The 15,855-nt window shown below is 40.8% G+C and overlaps 1 protein-coding gene across 1 annotated transcript in view; it reads right to left on the bottom strand.

Moving 5' to 3' along the window:
* The window catches only part of ANKFN1 (ankyrin repeat and fibronectin type III domain containing 1), a 328,869-nt gene extending 316,678 nt beyond the window's left edge, over positions 1–12,191 (bottom strand). The window contains exon 1 of the mRNA XM_078385159.1: positions 11,730–12,191. The gene's annotated coding sequence lies outside the window, so the exon portion shown is untranslated. The remainder of the gene's footprint in view (positions 1–11,729) is intronic.
* Positions 12,192–15,855: the final 3,664 nt, after the last annotated feature.

Raw genomic sequence — 15,855 nt, 5'->3', positions numbered from 1 at the left:
CAAGTAAACAACAACAACTGGTAGAACAGAATGTGGAAAAACAAAGTAAGTTCACATAGGCAGAGATATTAGTATGTGTGTTGCATTAATTTCTATCAAGTTGGAACCAAATTATAACAACTGTAATAGGGATTTCAAAATAAGAGAAAATTAAGGAATGGTTTTTCCATTTCCAAGCCTTCTACCTAGTGAGTTTCCATGGTGAAGGGATTCAAATCCATGTCTCCTGAGTCCTAATCTGTCACTCTATCTACAATACTATACTGGATATTCTAAAAGTGTCAGACAAACATGTATTTTATCTCTCCATCTGTATGCAAGATAGCACACGAAAAGCTAGATTAGATTCAGATGAAGGAGGGGTGAAAACTCATGGAAGAAACAATAGTTCAATACTATATAATAGGCAGAAAGCAGTGGTGATTTGAAATTATTTCTGATGAAGGCGGAAAAAAATGCAAAAGCAGAACTACTGCTGAACATTAGGTAAAGGTAAAGGTTCCCCTTGACAATTTTTGTCCAGTCGTGTTCGACTCTAAGGGGCGGTGCTCATCCCCGTTTCCAAGCCATAGATCCAGTGTTTGTCCGAAGACAATCTTCCGTGGTCACATGGCCAGTGCGACTCAGACATGGAACGCTGTAACCTTCCCACCGAGGTGATCCCTATTCATCTACTTGCATTTGCATGCTTTCGAACCGCTAGGTTGGCGGGAGCTGGGACAAGCAACGGGCACTCACTCCGTTGTGTGGATTCGATCTTACGACTGCTTGGTCTTCTGACCCTGCAGCACAGGCTTCTGCGGTTTAGCCCGCAGCGCCACCACGTCCCAACATTAACTGAACATTAAGTAGACCAAAATCATGATGCTGACAATGAAAACATTGAAATAATCAAAGATTTTTTTATACCTTCAATTATTGAACCAGTTATTGAAGACTGCGGCCAATAAATCAGAAGAAGGCTGACTTGGAAAGGCAGCTATTAATGAACAAGAAAAGATGCTCATGTGTAAGGATGTGTTATTGAAGAACAAGGTCAACCACATTATTTTATTCCCCATTACTATATACAGATATAAAAGCTGGACAGAGAAAAAAATCAACAGGAAAAAGATTGAATCATTTGAGAAATGGAGGAGAGCTTTGTGAATACCTTAGACAAACAAGTAGGTCTTAGATCAGATCAAACTGAAATCTCTCTAGAAGAAAACTGATGAAAGTGAGACTGTTTTGCTTTGGGTGTATGGTGAGAAGACACCATTGAAAGAACAATAATGATGGGACAAGTTGAAGGCAGCAGGAAAGGAGGAAGACAAGAGATGGAATGACTGAACCAATAAACCATAGCCTTGAATTTGCAAGAGCTGAACTGGACATTCTGAAAATCACTCATTCATAGGATCACCATAAGTCAGAGTTGACTTGATGGCACATAGTAACAGTAGTTTGGCCACCTTCCCTCCCACAGACCAAACTTTCACAAATAGTCAGAGTTTAAGAAAGATCTGTGGAGTGTTGTATGACTCTTTTATGGGCCTTCCTTCTTTTCCAAACACCTTTAACAAAATACAGGAATTGTTAAAAAAATATGAAAGCAACAAAAAAAAAAATAACCATACATTCAAAAGAGAGCAAATTTAATGATGGTCCCAAGGCCAAGAAGCACATCAGGTCCTTTAGTTAAAAAGATCGTCACATAAATTGCTGTTTAATTGCATTTTTCCTGGAATCCTGTTGATATTCGTGATGGAACTATATAGTGCAATTAAATCCCACCAAGCATTTTCTCCTACCGACCTACTTGCTTTAAAAGATTAGCTCTTTCTTCCATTATAGAGTTACAGCAACAAATAAATACAAAAGAAAACTGTGGATTGCAGGCTCCTTGTTGGTTTAACCACCAGGGAGTTTCCCTTGTGCTTTATCTAAAGTTGAAGGTTAATAAGCAGACTTGCTACTAGAAAATGCATTCACTAGCTGTAAACTGATTGCATAAGATATAATCAAAAGGTAGAAAATACTGTGATTTTATCACAAAGTTCTCCTACAGCCTTCTAAACAGCAGGCCAGACCAAAAAGGTAACCCCATCTAAATAGACTTTAGAAATCTCTCTCTGAGAAAACAGCATGTGGGGAGCAATCACAAGGCAGTTGTAGGAGTGTCTGAGCTCCCTTGTTGGCTGACTTGATGCTAAACTTTAGAAGTAAGGGACAGAAACTTTGCACCTCAGCTAAATTATCTTTGTTGTTCAGGCACTGCTGCATCTAAAATGTTGAGGGACATTGGTTATGGCAACTAAACAGTCCTCTTAATCTGGAAGAGGCCAACCATGCAAACAGAGTATTCTCCCATGTTACAAATGATCTTGGATATTCTGTGCAAAGTAGAAATGGTGACACTCTTAACTGAGTTGTGACCTCTGCTGTTCTTGGGTTTTGGCCCTGCCACCCTGTGGAGATGGTCTTCGCCTTACCAGATTCACATGCTTGCCAAAGTTCTCACAGCTAACAGAAAAGCTGGACTCGCATCACCCCAGTTTTCATACAAGACCCGCTGCTTAAGCTCCACAAAATTCCACATTGCTGAAAACTCTTTCTTGCCTGCTGTTTGTCTTTAGTTATTTAAATGTATACTTCACTTTTCTATCTGTTGGATGCCCCAAACCATTAGATAACATAGTTTACAGGAAACACTCCTGTTTTTGAAGGCATTCAATCCAAGTCTGGTTTAAAGAGAGAAGAACAAGAAGGGAAAGGAGAGTTTTTGAGGTTATTCATCAAGGGTTCACACTTGGAGAGCAGATTAAACAGGCAAACAGGTCACAATTTCCCCTATAAGGAGGAAGTTTGCTGAATCTGTGGCCGAGATTCTAATGAACAGTAAAAACAGAATCACAATTTCTACTTGGAAGAGGAGCACTTTAGACCCATACCATCTGTTGTTGATTTCTCCATGTAAGCAGCAATAAGCCTTAAGAAGAGAAATCTGGCTTGCTTGTGGTGTTACATGCAAGCAAGAACCATGAGTAGGAACCTCTTCTCTTCAGACCCACTGCTGTTTGTGTTGAGAAAATGATGTGGGAAGGGTGGGGCTAGGTACTCCCCTCCAAATGTGTACATGGCATCACATTAGATACTGTCCGAACACGGTTATGTCTTCATATACCATTCTACACTTTCATGCTATGCTATACGTTTCAAATGAGGAGATGTTGTCTGAAGTCCTGCCAACCTTGGCAGAGAAAATGCTCCAGAAGTTACATTGTTATGTAAGTTTTGAAACTCCACAGTATGCTGTGAAGTTTCAAAACAATAATTTACATTGACACAAGAACATAACGTCTCTACATTGTATTAGGCAGATCAGGCAATGCGAATGCTGAGGGTTTTATTTGTGGTGTTCTTCAGCAGAGTTTTTTTTGTGTGTTTGAAAAATGATCTTTTCTTTCACAGGAACTCTAAGTCCTTAACAGGCTGTGTCAATATAGCTTGTCTTTGTTGAGAATAAGAAATTCTTCAAAACCATCAATAAACATACGTGATAGCTCCAGATAAAGCTGCATGGATTGCTGCCTTGTCATGGTGAAGGGGCTTGAGTAATTCAGAGAAACTATGGGCTATGCTGTGCAGGGACACCCAAGACGGACAGATCTTACCTTGGTAAGCTGGATGTGGTCAAACAGGAGATGGCAAGAATAAACACTGACATTCTGGGTGTCAGTGAGCTAAAATGGACGGGAATGGGCAAATTCAATTCAGACAATTATCATATCTACTATTGTGGGCAAGAATCTCATAGAAGAAATGGAGTAGCCCTCATAGTCAACAAAAGAGTTGGAAAAGCTGTACTGGGATACTGAAGAGAGACATCTTAAAAAGTTAACTATCTAAATCTGAACCTTGTTCAAATGTTAATCTGCTTGAACCTACAGAAGTTATTGCTGAATCCCCTATTGTTGCTTCTAATAAAAAGTTAAATGTTCAACAAAAGACTCCATCGTTATTTCCTGCCAAAGGAGAGGAACTGCTTCAACAGTGTAATGAACCCAATCACCAGAACGTTGTATAAAAACTAGAACATGTACAGGTTATGGGTTGGTAAGGGTCGTGGCTTGTAATAAACCAGAGTTGCCTGTTATGTTTGAAATGAGACCTGTGACAGATACTAAAACAGATTTAAATCAGATTTAAAATCACATAAACATTGCAGAGAGGTGACTGATTCAATTTTTCCCCCGTGCCTGAGAAAATAATCTTTCAAAGGAATCCTTAAGTCCTGAGGACCAATCACCAAACAAAGGAAACCAATTTGCACACTCCCAAAGGTAACAGAAGCTTGTGTTGGGACACTCAGCTACTTTCATTAATTACCCTTTTTCAGTCACAGGCTATCTCTGATTTCTTTTTCAGGACAAGTATCTGTAGCTTGGTATCTATTAGGAAGAAGAGAATCACATCCTGACTTACTTTCATGTTTTGTTTCAAGCTTAGCACAAATACAACTTCAAGCAACAAAAACCAAAAATGCACCTTTAAGATTAACAATTTCAATGTTTTGTGGATTACAGACCATTTTCATCAGACATACACCACTACTGAGGAAAGAGTTTATAATCTATGGAATCTCTGACTGAGCTGGGGCGTGATCACATGGGAAAGTAGACCATACTTTGGATTGCTTGTGGAATGCAGTTGGTGCAATCTCTTACCCGGGGACCACACAACATATGGGGAATAGTGCTTCAGCCTGCTAACTACAGTATCTGGTGCCCCAGCTGCACTCCTCCCCCACACTAGCTTTAGAGCTGTTACTTTGAGGGTCTGAGCTGCAGCAATTCCCAATAGCCAGAAGGGTCATTTCAAGGGAAATCACTCCCTACAAAACCATGGTGATATAATCAGATGTATGTCTTTCCAGGCACTTGATCACACCCATAGTCTTAAAGGCTCCTCAGTAATTTATCATGATAACAGGAAAACTGTCAGAATCCAAGATATCTCAAACAAGGACACCAGGACCCAGTCCACCACACAGAATATCAAGTCTCACAGCACTGACTGCACAGTTGGTTATGACCAAGCAGAGGCAGGAGCACAAGGCTGAGAACACAGAGCAGGTGCTGATATGCAGTAGGCAAGCAGAGGCAAGAAAAGGCAGGAACAAAAGCAGGTACAGGAACACAGAAGATAAGATGCAGAGATGTAGGTAGCAAACAGAAACAAGAACAGGGACAAAGGCAGCAACAGAATCAGAAATCTTAGAAAGCAGCAGCTCAGAAACACTCATCACAACCAAAACCCTTTCCTACTGAGACCATTTCTGAGAGGAAGAACCACTCCTTAAATAGGCCTTCCCTCAATGTTTCCAGGTGAGCCTCATGAGTGGCCCAGCACCTGCTACACCGGCCAGGGCCTGAGCCTGCAAACACCAGGCCATTCCTGGGTCAGGCTGGCCCCAATCCTGCAGCTGCCAGGGTGGTACAGGCCAGATCCTGACAAAAATATGGCTACATGTGTGTAAACAATCATATTTCATTGTGCCTTGACTCTTATTGTTGTTGTTTAGTCGTTAAGTCATGTCCAACTCTTTGTGACCCCATGGATCAGAGCACGCCAGGCCGTCCTGTCTTCCACTGCCTCCCGGAGTCGGGTTAAATTCATGTTGCTAGCTTCCATGACATTGTTTAGCCATCTCAAGCTAAATAAATAAATAAATGGTTTTTGTTGCTGCCTTCTGTACAATGTTACGAGCCTCCATCCATAGTTCTTCAGGCACTCTGTCTACCAAATCGAGTTCCTTAAATCTGTTCTTTACTTCCACTGTGTATTAAGGGATTTGGTTTAGATTGTAGAGTAGCCCAGTGGCTTTTCCTACTTTCTTCAGTTTAAGCTTGAGTTTTGCTATAAGAAGCTGATGATCAGAGCCACAATCAGCTCCAGGTCTTGTTTTTGCTGACTGTATAGAGCTTCTCCATCTTTGGCTGCAGTGAATATAATCAATCTGATTTCGGTATTGCCCATCTGATGATGTCCATGTGTAGAGTCATCTCTTGTGTTGTTGGAAAAGAGTGTTTGTGATGACCAGCTTGTTCTCTTGACAAAACTATTAGCCTTTGCCCTGGTTCGTTTTCAACTCCAAGGCCAAACTTACCTGTTGTTCCTTTTATCTCTTGATACTGAATACCAGTATTTTATCCAGTCCCCTATAATGACAAGAACATCTTTCTTTGGTGTCAGTTCTAGAAGGCGTTGTAAGTCTTCAGAGAATTGGTCAATTTCAGCCTCTTCAGCATTGGTGGTTGGTGCATAAACTTGGGTTAATGTGATTTTGAAAGGTCTGCCTTAGATTCATATTGAAATCATTCTGTCATTTTTGAGATTGTATCCCAGTACAGTTTTCCACACTCTTTTGTTGACTAAGCAGGCTACTCCATTTCTTCTACACAATACTTGCCCACAATAGTAGATACGATAATTGTCTGAATCGATTTCTTCCATTCCCGTCCATTTTAGTTTACTGACACCCACGATGTCACTGTTTATTCTTGCCATCTCCTGTTTGACCACATCCAGCTTACCAAGATTCATAGATTTTACATTTCAGGTTCCTATGCAGTATTTTTCTATGCAGGCACTTGATCTTCCTTTCACTTCTAGGCACGTCCGCAGTTGAGCATCCTTTCGGCTTTGGCCCAACCAGTTCATTAGCTCTGGAGCTACTTTTGCTGGTCATCTGCTCTTCTTCAGTAGCATGTTGAACCTGAGGAGCCCACCTTCCAGCGTCATATCTTTTAGCCTTTTGTTTCTGTCCATGGAGTTTTCTTGGCAAAGATACTGGAGTGGCTTGCCAGTTCCTGCTCCAGGTGGATTGCATTTAGTCCGAACTCTCCACTATGTCATGTCCGTCTTGGGTGTCCCTGCACGGCATAGCCCATAGCTTCTCTGAATTATTCAAGCCCCTTCACCATGACAAGGCAGCAATCCATGATGGGGGACTCTTACCTAACTGTTAGCAATTATTTCCTTTTTGATAAACACAAAATGCAATAGAATAACTTAAAAGAGTATTGCCAGTAGCATTACTGATTTCCTATGTCACTTCCATCTGACTGGTAGATTAATTAACATTGGAATTTAATGAGCAGTTTTGCTAAATGCTCAGCTTTCATTACATGCTATGAAGAATAGTTGAATTTTTCTCAAGGGTTTGGAGAAAAAATCAACACTCAGAATCATTCTTAATGAGGAAAAGAGCTGGGGGAGTCTTGCCTTTTTGCCTTGTGAAGCAGGAAGAGACATGGACGCAAGTCTGTGTTCCACAGTGAGCTACAGTTTTTTCCACATCATCTTTTAACCAATAAGAACCAGGATGATGCACCACTTTGCTCTTTGGCAGGCATCTGTGGCAAAGACACATTGTTTTGTCTCTGGTGGGTGTGTTCTGCTTTAGGCTGTGATGATGTGCTCCATGGGCTCCTGATGAGTCTTCCCATTTTGTATACTCTCTTATTGACTAGGTCATACAACCAGCCTGCCCAGCTGTTTCTTCCCCATCAGCAGAGCCTTGCCTTCCTCACACCATAGCCAACTCCTACTATTTCCTGCTTAAACTGAGCACATTTATACATTTTCAATATAAGTCTATTCTCATTCTCTTTCCTTGGGTTCCATTGACATGTTGGCTAAATTGTGTGAATTTACAGCTTTCAATGTGTGTATTTTGATACATTTGACTTCCCATATATCTTCCCTGACTATGATGATTTGATGAAAAGGGAGCATGGCATTACTATGAATTATTACACCTCCTTACAGTAGGACTAGTAATGAAGGACTATGAGATAAGTTATGGCAGGAAGCACCAACAAAAGAAATTAGTATATGGTGGGAAGCAATGTGATAACAACTAGCACCCAGTTCCACTCAGTGTGTTCAGTTGATATAGCTTTAGCACACCTACCAAGTGAGACACAGATCAATATCTTCAAAGTGCACAAGTTATGGGTATGTATATCTGGTTTAGTGTTAAATCATGTTATCTTTTAGACAGAGTGTCAAACTATGCATTATGAGGAAAATGCATTCCTTACATTTACCTGTTTTCTCTCCTACAGTGGAATTTCTTCAGCCTACAGTCTGACAAACAGATATCTAAGGAAGTGAAAGATCCACAAAAATTCTGGCAAAAACAAATCTGTTTGTTGGAAACAAATTGAGGTAGCAAAAAAATCTCTCTTCACCTCCAATGTTTTCCCCCTTTTTTGTTATGGTGAAGCACCTTGTTAAAAATTACATAAAGCTATTATGAGTCTCTAGGATGACTCTTAAAGTGGTATTGAACTGCATTATGTTTGCAAAGTACAGTACTTGATTTCTCCTAAAAGCAAGGCCTGTGTTGCAATGATATCAGATGAACTGTTATTTCAAAATCTTTGCAGTGAGTCAGTGTGTGTGTGTGTATCTCTCTCCGTCCCTCCATACATATATACATAGAGTACACAGCTGAATAGATTATGTATTTGCTTATTTGTTTTACTCTGTTGTGTGCTGAGCCCTCCCTGCTGTCTGAGGAGAAGAAATCCTGCCTTTGGTCTCCAGTACCTTTGCTACTGTCACCATGGCCGCTTGATTGCATCATTTTGCCCTCCCTTTGCCAACACGGTCATCTCATACCTCAAACCAAGACAGGGGTGGGCTTCTGTTTTTTTTAAAAAAATCTTAAATGGCAGTACAGAGCTCTCTGCAGGCTTGTGAGTTCCCAAATGTAAGCTCAAAAAAACCTCCCCTTATAGAAAAGCATTAGAAGTGGGCTGTCCAAGGAGATTGCTCGTGCTACTGTGAAGTAGCCTGGCCAGCATTTGGAGCCAACCAGAATGATATGTGGAAGGAGTGGATGTCCTCAGGAGCAATGAAAATCCTCCTGGATCATTGCAATTTACCTCATTATACCGCATAGGACAGCTAGCCCTGTTTGGGCATCATATGGATGAGGATGGAATAATCTTTTACAGATTAAGGTTGTATGAATTTGTCAGGACTGAGATATCAAGACACAGCAGTGTCCAATGAGCCCATTACATTAAGTATCTGGAAGCATGAAAATCAATGGCGGCTTTTTATTTCAAGAATAATTTTGATTTACCAGTATTCATATTTTATCAGAGTTTCCTGCTATAACAGTAATCTTTCCTCTTAGTAGTGCTGGTTAACCTTCACTTCCCCCAGGTGTGAATCCTCCAGAGTTCAGTGGCACTAAATGAAGCACTTTTCATGTAATTAGCAATTCCATCATAATAGTAGCAATGATGATGAGGAAAATAGCAGTTGTAGGGAGGGTGACCTGGATTAAAACCGTAATGTGGGAAAAGTAGCTTTAATCTTTTACACTGTTGTGATCCTGATCTGAGAGCCTGAACTCACCAACAATAAGAACCCCTGTTGAATTGGGCTCTGCTTTTTTAAAAAAAATGATTTAAAATAAGGTGTCTCCTTGACATAAATGCAAGCATGGATTATTTTGCCAGGGAAGCATGTTTTTTTTCTTTGAAACCTAGGTAAAATACTCTTCCATCAGAGGACTGTTTATTTTAAATCACTTCCCAAACTGGTTTATTTCAATTGGTTTGACATATCTAAACCCCTCTGTTAGAGTAAACTGGCCTTACCAGCAAGATGGGAGAAACGGGAGTGGAGAAGAGGAGGACCAGCAGTGGCAGAGGCAGGAGGAGGAGTGCTGGCCTTTGCTGCCAGGATCAGCTGGGCAGAGCCCACTCAGAGGCAGCAACCTAGTTCTGCTGCTGTGACTATTCTCAGCGGGCTTCTCAGTGGCAGGGAAGCCCGGTCACTAGTGTTGAGCAGCCACCACACCACCCATTGGAGGCCAAGGTGGCGGTGGTAGTGAGATGCATATACCAACTCAAAAGTTTTGGATTCAGGCTAAAGTCCACATGACTTTATCCTGACTCCAGAAAACGACCCCTCTCCCAGTTGATTCCAGCAGCTTCCCTGTAATGGTAACTAGTAAGGAGAGAAATCTATGTACATATTAAGGAACTATAACATTATTCTGCTTACTCTTATAGTATTTCGCAGTGCTCTCAATAAGAGAATGATAGCATTTCTTATGTAGAAACACAAAAAATAGTGCAAATACTGCTTTACACAAATAGTGCAGAAGGCTGATAACTATCCATGGCATGGATTTTTAAGATTTAAAGGAAAAGAACTCTCTCTCTTAATCTCCCTCTCCCACACACATACACAAACACACACAGAAAGAGAATGAGAGAGAGAGACAGCCTCCCCTTTTTTATTAGCAGCCAGTCACTCATTTCTATTTGCTATATTATATATGTGCACTTGCTTCTCAAAGAGAACGGACTCTGAGAATGGATTTGGCTTTGGGCAGAGACAGTCTGCACCAATTACACAAATACCAGGTTTTTTTTAAAAAAAGTATCCCCTCTATCGTGATCACTTGGATGTGTATATTCCTTACTGTGAGGTATCTCATTAAAGTCTCAAAAAGAACAAAGGATCTAGCAAGTATTCTTCCTTAACCATGTCCAGTTAAGTGAATTTGAAGCTGACTGGATATCTTTTGGTAGAGGTTGGGAGTTTGATCCCACGGTGCCTCTTGTGCATAGAGCCAGCTTGTATAGCAATAAGAAAGGATTAATAAACTACTTCTGAGTACTGTATTGTGTACCTGTTAACCTTGAAAAGTGTTGCCATAGGTCAGAACTGACTTGTTGACACATGATTATTACATTAAGTTCATTCCAATTTACAGTTTTCTAGTTACAGAACACTTGGAAGTGGCTTACTATTCCCTTCTTCTGGGTTGCATTCTAGAACTGTGCAATTTGCCCAAGGCTACACAGGTTCAGTCTTCTCCCTAGAGGCATAGTGGAAACTGAACTTCTGGCATCTGGTTCAGCACCCAAGTATCCAACTCACTATTTTCTTGCATCTCTAGTAAACAGTAGCTCCAACAAGGAGACAACAGGGACCACACACATACAAAGGTGTAAATATGCTCCTGATCAGGATTCGTCAGGTATTAGCTTTTTAAACAAAGAAAAAAAAACAAAGAAAGAAAGAAACAAATAAATAAAGTATTGGCCACTAAGTCCCTTGTTTTATTTTGGATTGCATGCTAAATATACTATGGGAGATCACTATTAATGCTTCTACATTTTTTTTTTTTTGCTTAAAAACACCTGTGAATGGGGAAGGTTCTGATCTGGACTGAGGCCATGGCACTGATGGAAGGATCATTTTGCCCTAAGCCATTCATCTATTGATTGTCTATGGATGCATATGATGTAACTAATCCAACAACCAGGAGTAATAAAATAGTTATCTTGAAAAGATGCCCTTACTGGCTTTCATACGGAAAACATCCTAATTAAGAACAACTCCCTCTGCAAATATCTCTTGTTCTGAACACAAATGTCTGTTTGATGATCACGACCTATTGAAGGACAACATGAAATGTGACAGTGCAAACGATGCAAAGAAGACTCCACGTTGTTTTTTTTTAAAAAGGAAAGGAAAAGAAAGATTCTTTCTTTTGAAAATTGCATGGCAGCAAAAAATATAGTTCTAGGTATAACCTTCACTTCACACTTTCATTTACCTAAGTGTACCACTTCAAATTCCAGGCGCTTATCTCAAGATACCCCTCCCCCAAGTCCAATATGTTACAATCATGCACTGTTACTTACACACAGTGGTTTCTGCTTATCTTCCTTTCTCAGTGTGCCGTCAGTCTCTGCTGCTTTTCAGTCTGCGTATGAAGTAAACACTTCTTACACATTATGCCCCCATTCCAATTTCTAAGGGCTGCTGCTTTATCTGTGATTCCCTGATGCTCCCTAATGTTGGTGCCAGCACTGGAATTCTGTTGCTCCCTTAAAGCAGGCAAAGGCTTGGCGATGTCATCTCCCAGTTGCTGGGGATTAACACTAGATGAAGAAGGCAACTGATAGCCTCTGAATACTCTGGAGACAGCAACCTGAGATGAAGAGGCAAACCATTCTCAATTGCAATAATGTGGAATGGTGTATCATCTGCCTCCTGTTGGCATTTTGAACCCTCGGAAGCCTTCAAGCAATTATTTATGAATTTGTAGCTGCATGAATAAACCTAGATGCAGCCATCACAGATTTATACTGTTGTCTGATTACGCTGAAGATGTACTGTAGCCCACATGGATAAAAACTGGCAGATGCAAATGCACAATCCTGCTGTCTTGCTTCAGGTTATATTCCAGGGAGCTCTGGCAGCTACCCAGAGAAGCAGGGTTTCTCTTCCTCTACCCCTTTTCTTTGCAACAACCTCAAGAGGTAGGTTTGGCACACAATTCCTAGACAACCGTTACACTAATGCAAGTTTAGCACCATTTCTAGGTAACTGGAAGGCATTTGTCACAGCACTGGAGTGGAGGATGCTAATGAAGATCAGTTGTTGCTGTTGTTTAGTTGTTAAGTCGTGTCCGACTCTTTGTGACCCCACAGACCAGAGCACGCCAGGCCCTCCTGTCTTCCATTGTTTCCTGGAGTGGAGGATGCTAATGAAGATCAGTTGTTGCTGTTGTTTAGTTGTTAAGTCGTATCCGACTCTTTGTGACCCCACAGACCAGAGCACGCCAGGCCCTCCTGTCTTCCATTGCCTCCTGGAGTTGGGTCAAATTCATGTTGGTAGCTTCGATGACATTGTCCAGCCATCTTGTTTTCTGGCATCCCCTTCTCCTCTTGCCTTCACATTTTCCCAGCATCAAAATCTTTTCCAGGGAGTCTTCCCTTCTCATGAGATGGCCAAAGTATTGGAGCCTCAGCTTCTGGATCTGTCCTTCCAGTGAGCACTGTCATGTTCCCAGGGGTTACAACAGCCGATAAACCAGTCCAAAGTCAGGAATACAAGGAATGCAAAGTTGATATCCAATTACCAAACCAACTCACATAATGTAATCCAAGGTCAGAGCCCAAGGTCAAACACACAACATAGTCCAAAGTACAAGTCCAGAGTCAGGAGTTCAAGAAACACAGTTCACGGTTGTAGGAGCATGGATGCAAGCCAGAGATTTTGACTTATTGCTTCCACAGAATTCTAGCTGACTAGGAGCTGCTTTTATAGTAAAACAGCCCCTTGAACTGCTGGAAACCTTTCCATCCTGTCAGTACTCAGGGCTAGTTGAACGGAGTTTTCTGGGACAGCCTTCGAGCGATCCTCTGACCTCTTTGCCATAAGTCTTCCCCGAAGCCTGACCCAAAGCTTGTCTGCTGGGGAAGGAGAATCTGGATGCAATTCAGGTGTTTCTAATTGCTCAGCATTCTCCTCAGCCTCAGTTAACCCTTCTGGTTCCAGGTCTTCGGCTGCACTCATGACAAGCACTCAGGGTTGATTTCCTTTAGAATGGATAGGTTTGTTCTCCTTGCACTCAAGGGGACTCTCAAGAGCCTCCTCCAGCACCACAAGTCACAAGCATCAATTCTTCAGCAGTCAGCCTTCTTTATGGTCCAGCTCTCACTTCCATACATCGCTACTGGAAAAACCATAGCTTTGATTATCAGTAGCTGCATGCTATTAAGTAGAGGAAGAAGGGCAAGCCTGGCCACAGAGCAGTGTGAGCTTATAGAGCTACATACAAGGGAGCTCCTGAAACAGGAAAGTCTGAAACAGAGTTGGAAGAAATTAGTTACAAATACTAAGTTACTTGTAATTAATTCCTCTTGCAAATACTGAGGGTCTATAACTCAGTTACATAAGTGTGACTTACGGAAAAATAACATCACTTCTGCTTTACCATAACTACAAACTTTTAGGTACTTTTACAGTTATGTGACCTCAGAAAATGGTGGAAGACAACTGTCATAGGATGCAAGTGGTCACTTGTCCTGTGGTTTTTTTTCCACACAGGTACAGTATGTTGTTGTTTTAAGTAACCGAACATAATTATTTTAGTTGCTTTTGACAAACTGACAAGTTACAAGTTAATTTTCTAAAAAATTGCAACCATGTGGGGTCCTACAGGTGTAACTATAAAAGAATTGTTTTTTAAGTAGGTGTTCAGACTCTGTTTTGGAACAAATAAACCATAAGATGAAAGCCAGTCCAGGCCCAACAAGAGCAGGGAAGTGGTAAAACAACTGGGTTGAGACTCTGTTACATCTCTTTCCATGTGATGGGATTATCCACTGCCCTTACTTTAGATATCTTCCTTCTCTTTACTTCTTAGGTTTGCCAACATAACTTGTCTGTTGCTCTGAAAGCTGTCAACATTAATAATATTGCAGAAACTGAATTTTCCAAAGTCACACTTCCGAAGCAAGAACGTATTTCATTCTTTAAAAAAAATATTTAAATTAATTCTATTTCATTCTGAACAAAGTCAAGCAACCCTACAACACAGTTATAACAAAAATACATGGACAATATCCTCTAATTCATTACAGCTAATTTTCTGATGTTTGTTCTACCTAAACTACAACATTTAAATTTTAAAGGTACTGTATTTAGAGCAGGTCATTTTGGTTTTCAGACAACCTGACTCAGCATGTATAACATGTAGATGTTTTACAACATGGGACAAAAACTGGAATCATGTGGTGCCCAACAGTATAAAACCAGAAATCCCCCAGCACTGCACCACTTTCTAGAAATCGACATGCATATAGAGGAGGAGCAAGGCAAAGCTACACCAGCAATTCTCAAATCACAGATGTCTCCAAAAGAATAATATTTAGGCATGTAAATCTTGACTTGCTTGATAAATGTTACAATAGCAAAAGTAGAAATAAAAATTAAAGTATGTTTTCGTTGTTGGTCCTGAAGACATTTTGTGCATTTTAAACACCAGTTTTTGCTCATTTCTACAAACTCCCAACAAAAGAATATTTGATACTTGTTGCCTTGTTGCACAGACTCATAAAAACATTGGATGAGTTGTCCAAGACATTGTGATCCATCAGCCTGTCCTTTTCTGCTTCCTCTATACGTTTGTATGTGAGAGTGCATGTGCACACATCTGCTTAATTTCACAAAGGGAAAAAAAACTAGTTTACCACAAAGATAAGGTTGTGTGTGACATTTATTTTGCATGTATTGCGGAAACCACAGTGGGAAAATTGGTGTCTTAGTCTTATGTTGGAGATCAGATTTCTCAAGGGAGCCTGGGGAATCCTCAAGACATTGTCTTGCTGCACCGAGACAACCAGTTTCACCTGGGTCTCATTAATGGTGAAATATTTTTCTACACCCCCACCTATGGTTAATTGATTCCCAGTGTGATACAGTGGATAGAGTGACAGACTAAGACTCTGGAGAACAGGGTTCAAATTCCAGCTCAGCCATGAAAATTCACTGGGGGAATGGAACTGGTAAAACTACTCCTTAAATATCTTACCTTTAAAACTCTAATACGGTTGTTACAAGTAATTTCTGACTTGACGGCACAAAACACGCTTACACTACTATGGTTAATAGCATGAAAAGTCATTAAAATTTCAAGGGAATAATCAGGGTCGTTCTCCTCTATTTCTCTTCTTGAATACCCATCTTACAGGGTTCGCCGAAGCAGTTTTGGTGCCCAAGTCATGCCTAACCACTGATTGAAATGGATCTTTAAAGTTAATGTGATTTGGAAATGCCCATCTCTGACTGGCCATGAGATGTTCAAGGATTTGCTATGGGAGGGGATAAAAGGCACTCTAGACCAGTGATTTTTAACCTTTGTTACTCAGGTGTTTTTGAACTGCAACTCCCAGAAACCCTAGCCAGCATAGCTGATGGTGAAGGCTTCTGGGAGTTGCAGTCCAAAAACATGTGAGTAACAAAGGTTAAGAACCAGTG

Source organism: Pogona vitticeps, chromosome 2 (assembly GCF_051106095.1).
Source record: "Pogona vitticeps strain Pit_001003342236 chromosome 2, PviZW2.1, whole genome shotgun sequence".
Lineage (NCBI taxonomy): Eukaryota > Metazoa > Chordata > Lepidosauria > Squamata > Agamidae > Pogona > Pogona vitticeps.
This window is presented reverse-complemented; position numbering and strand designations above follow the sequence as displayed.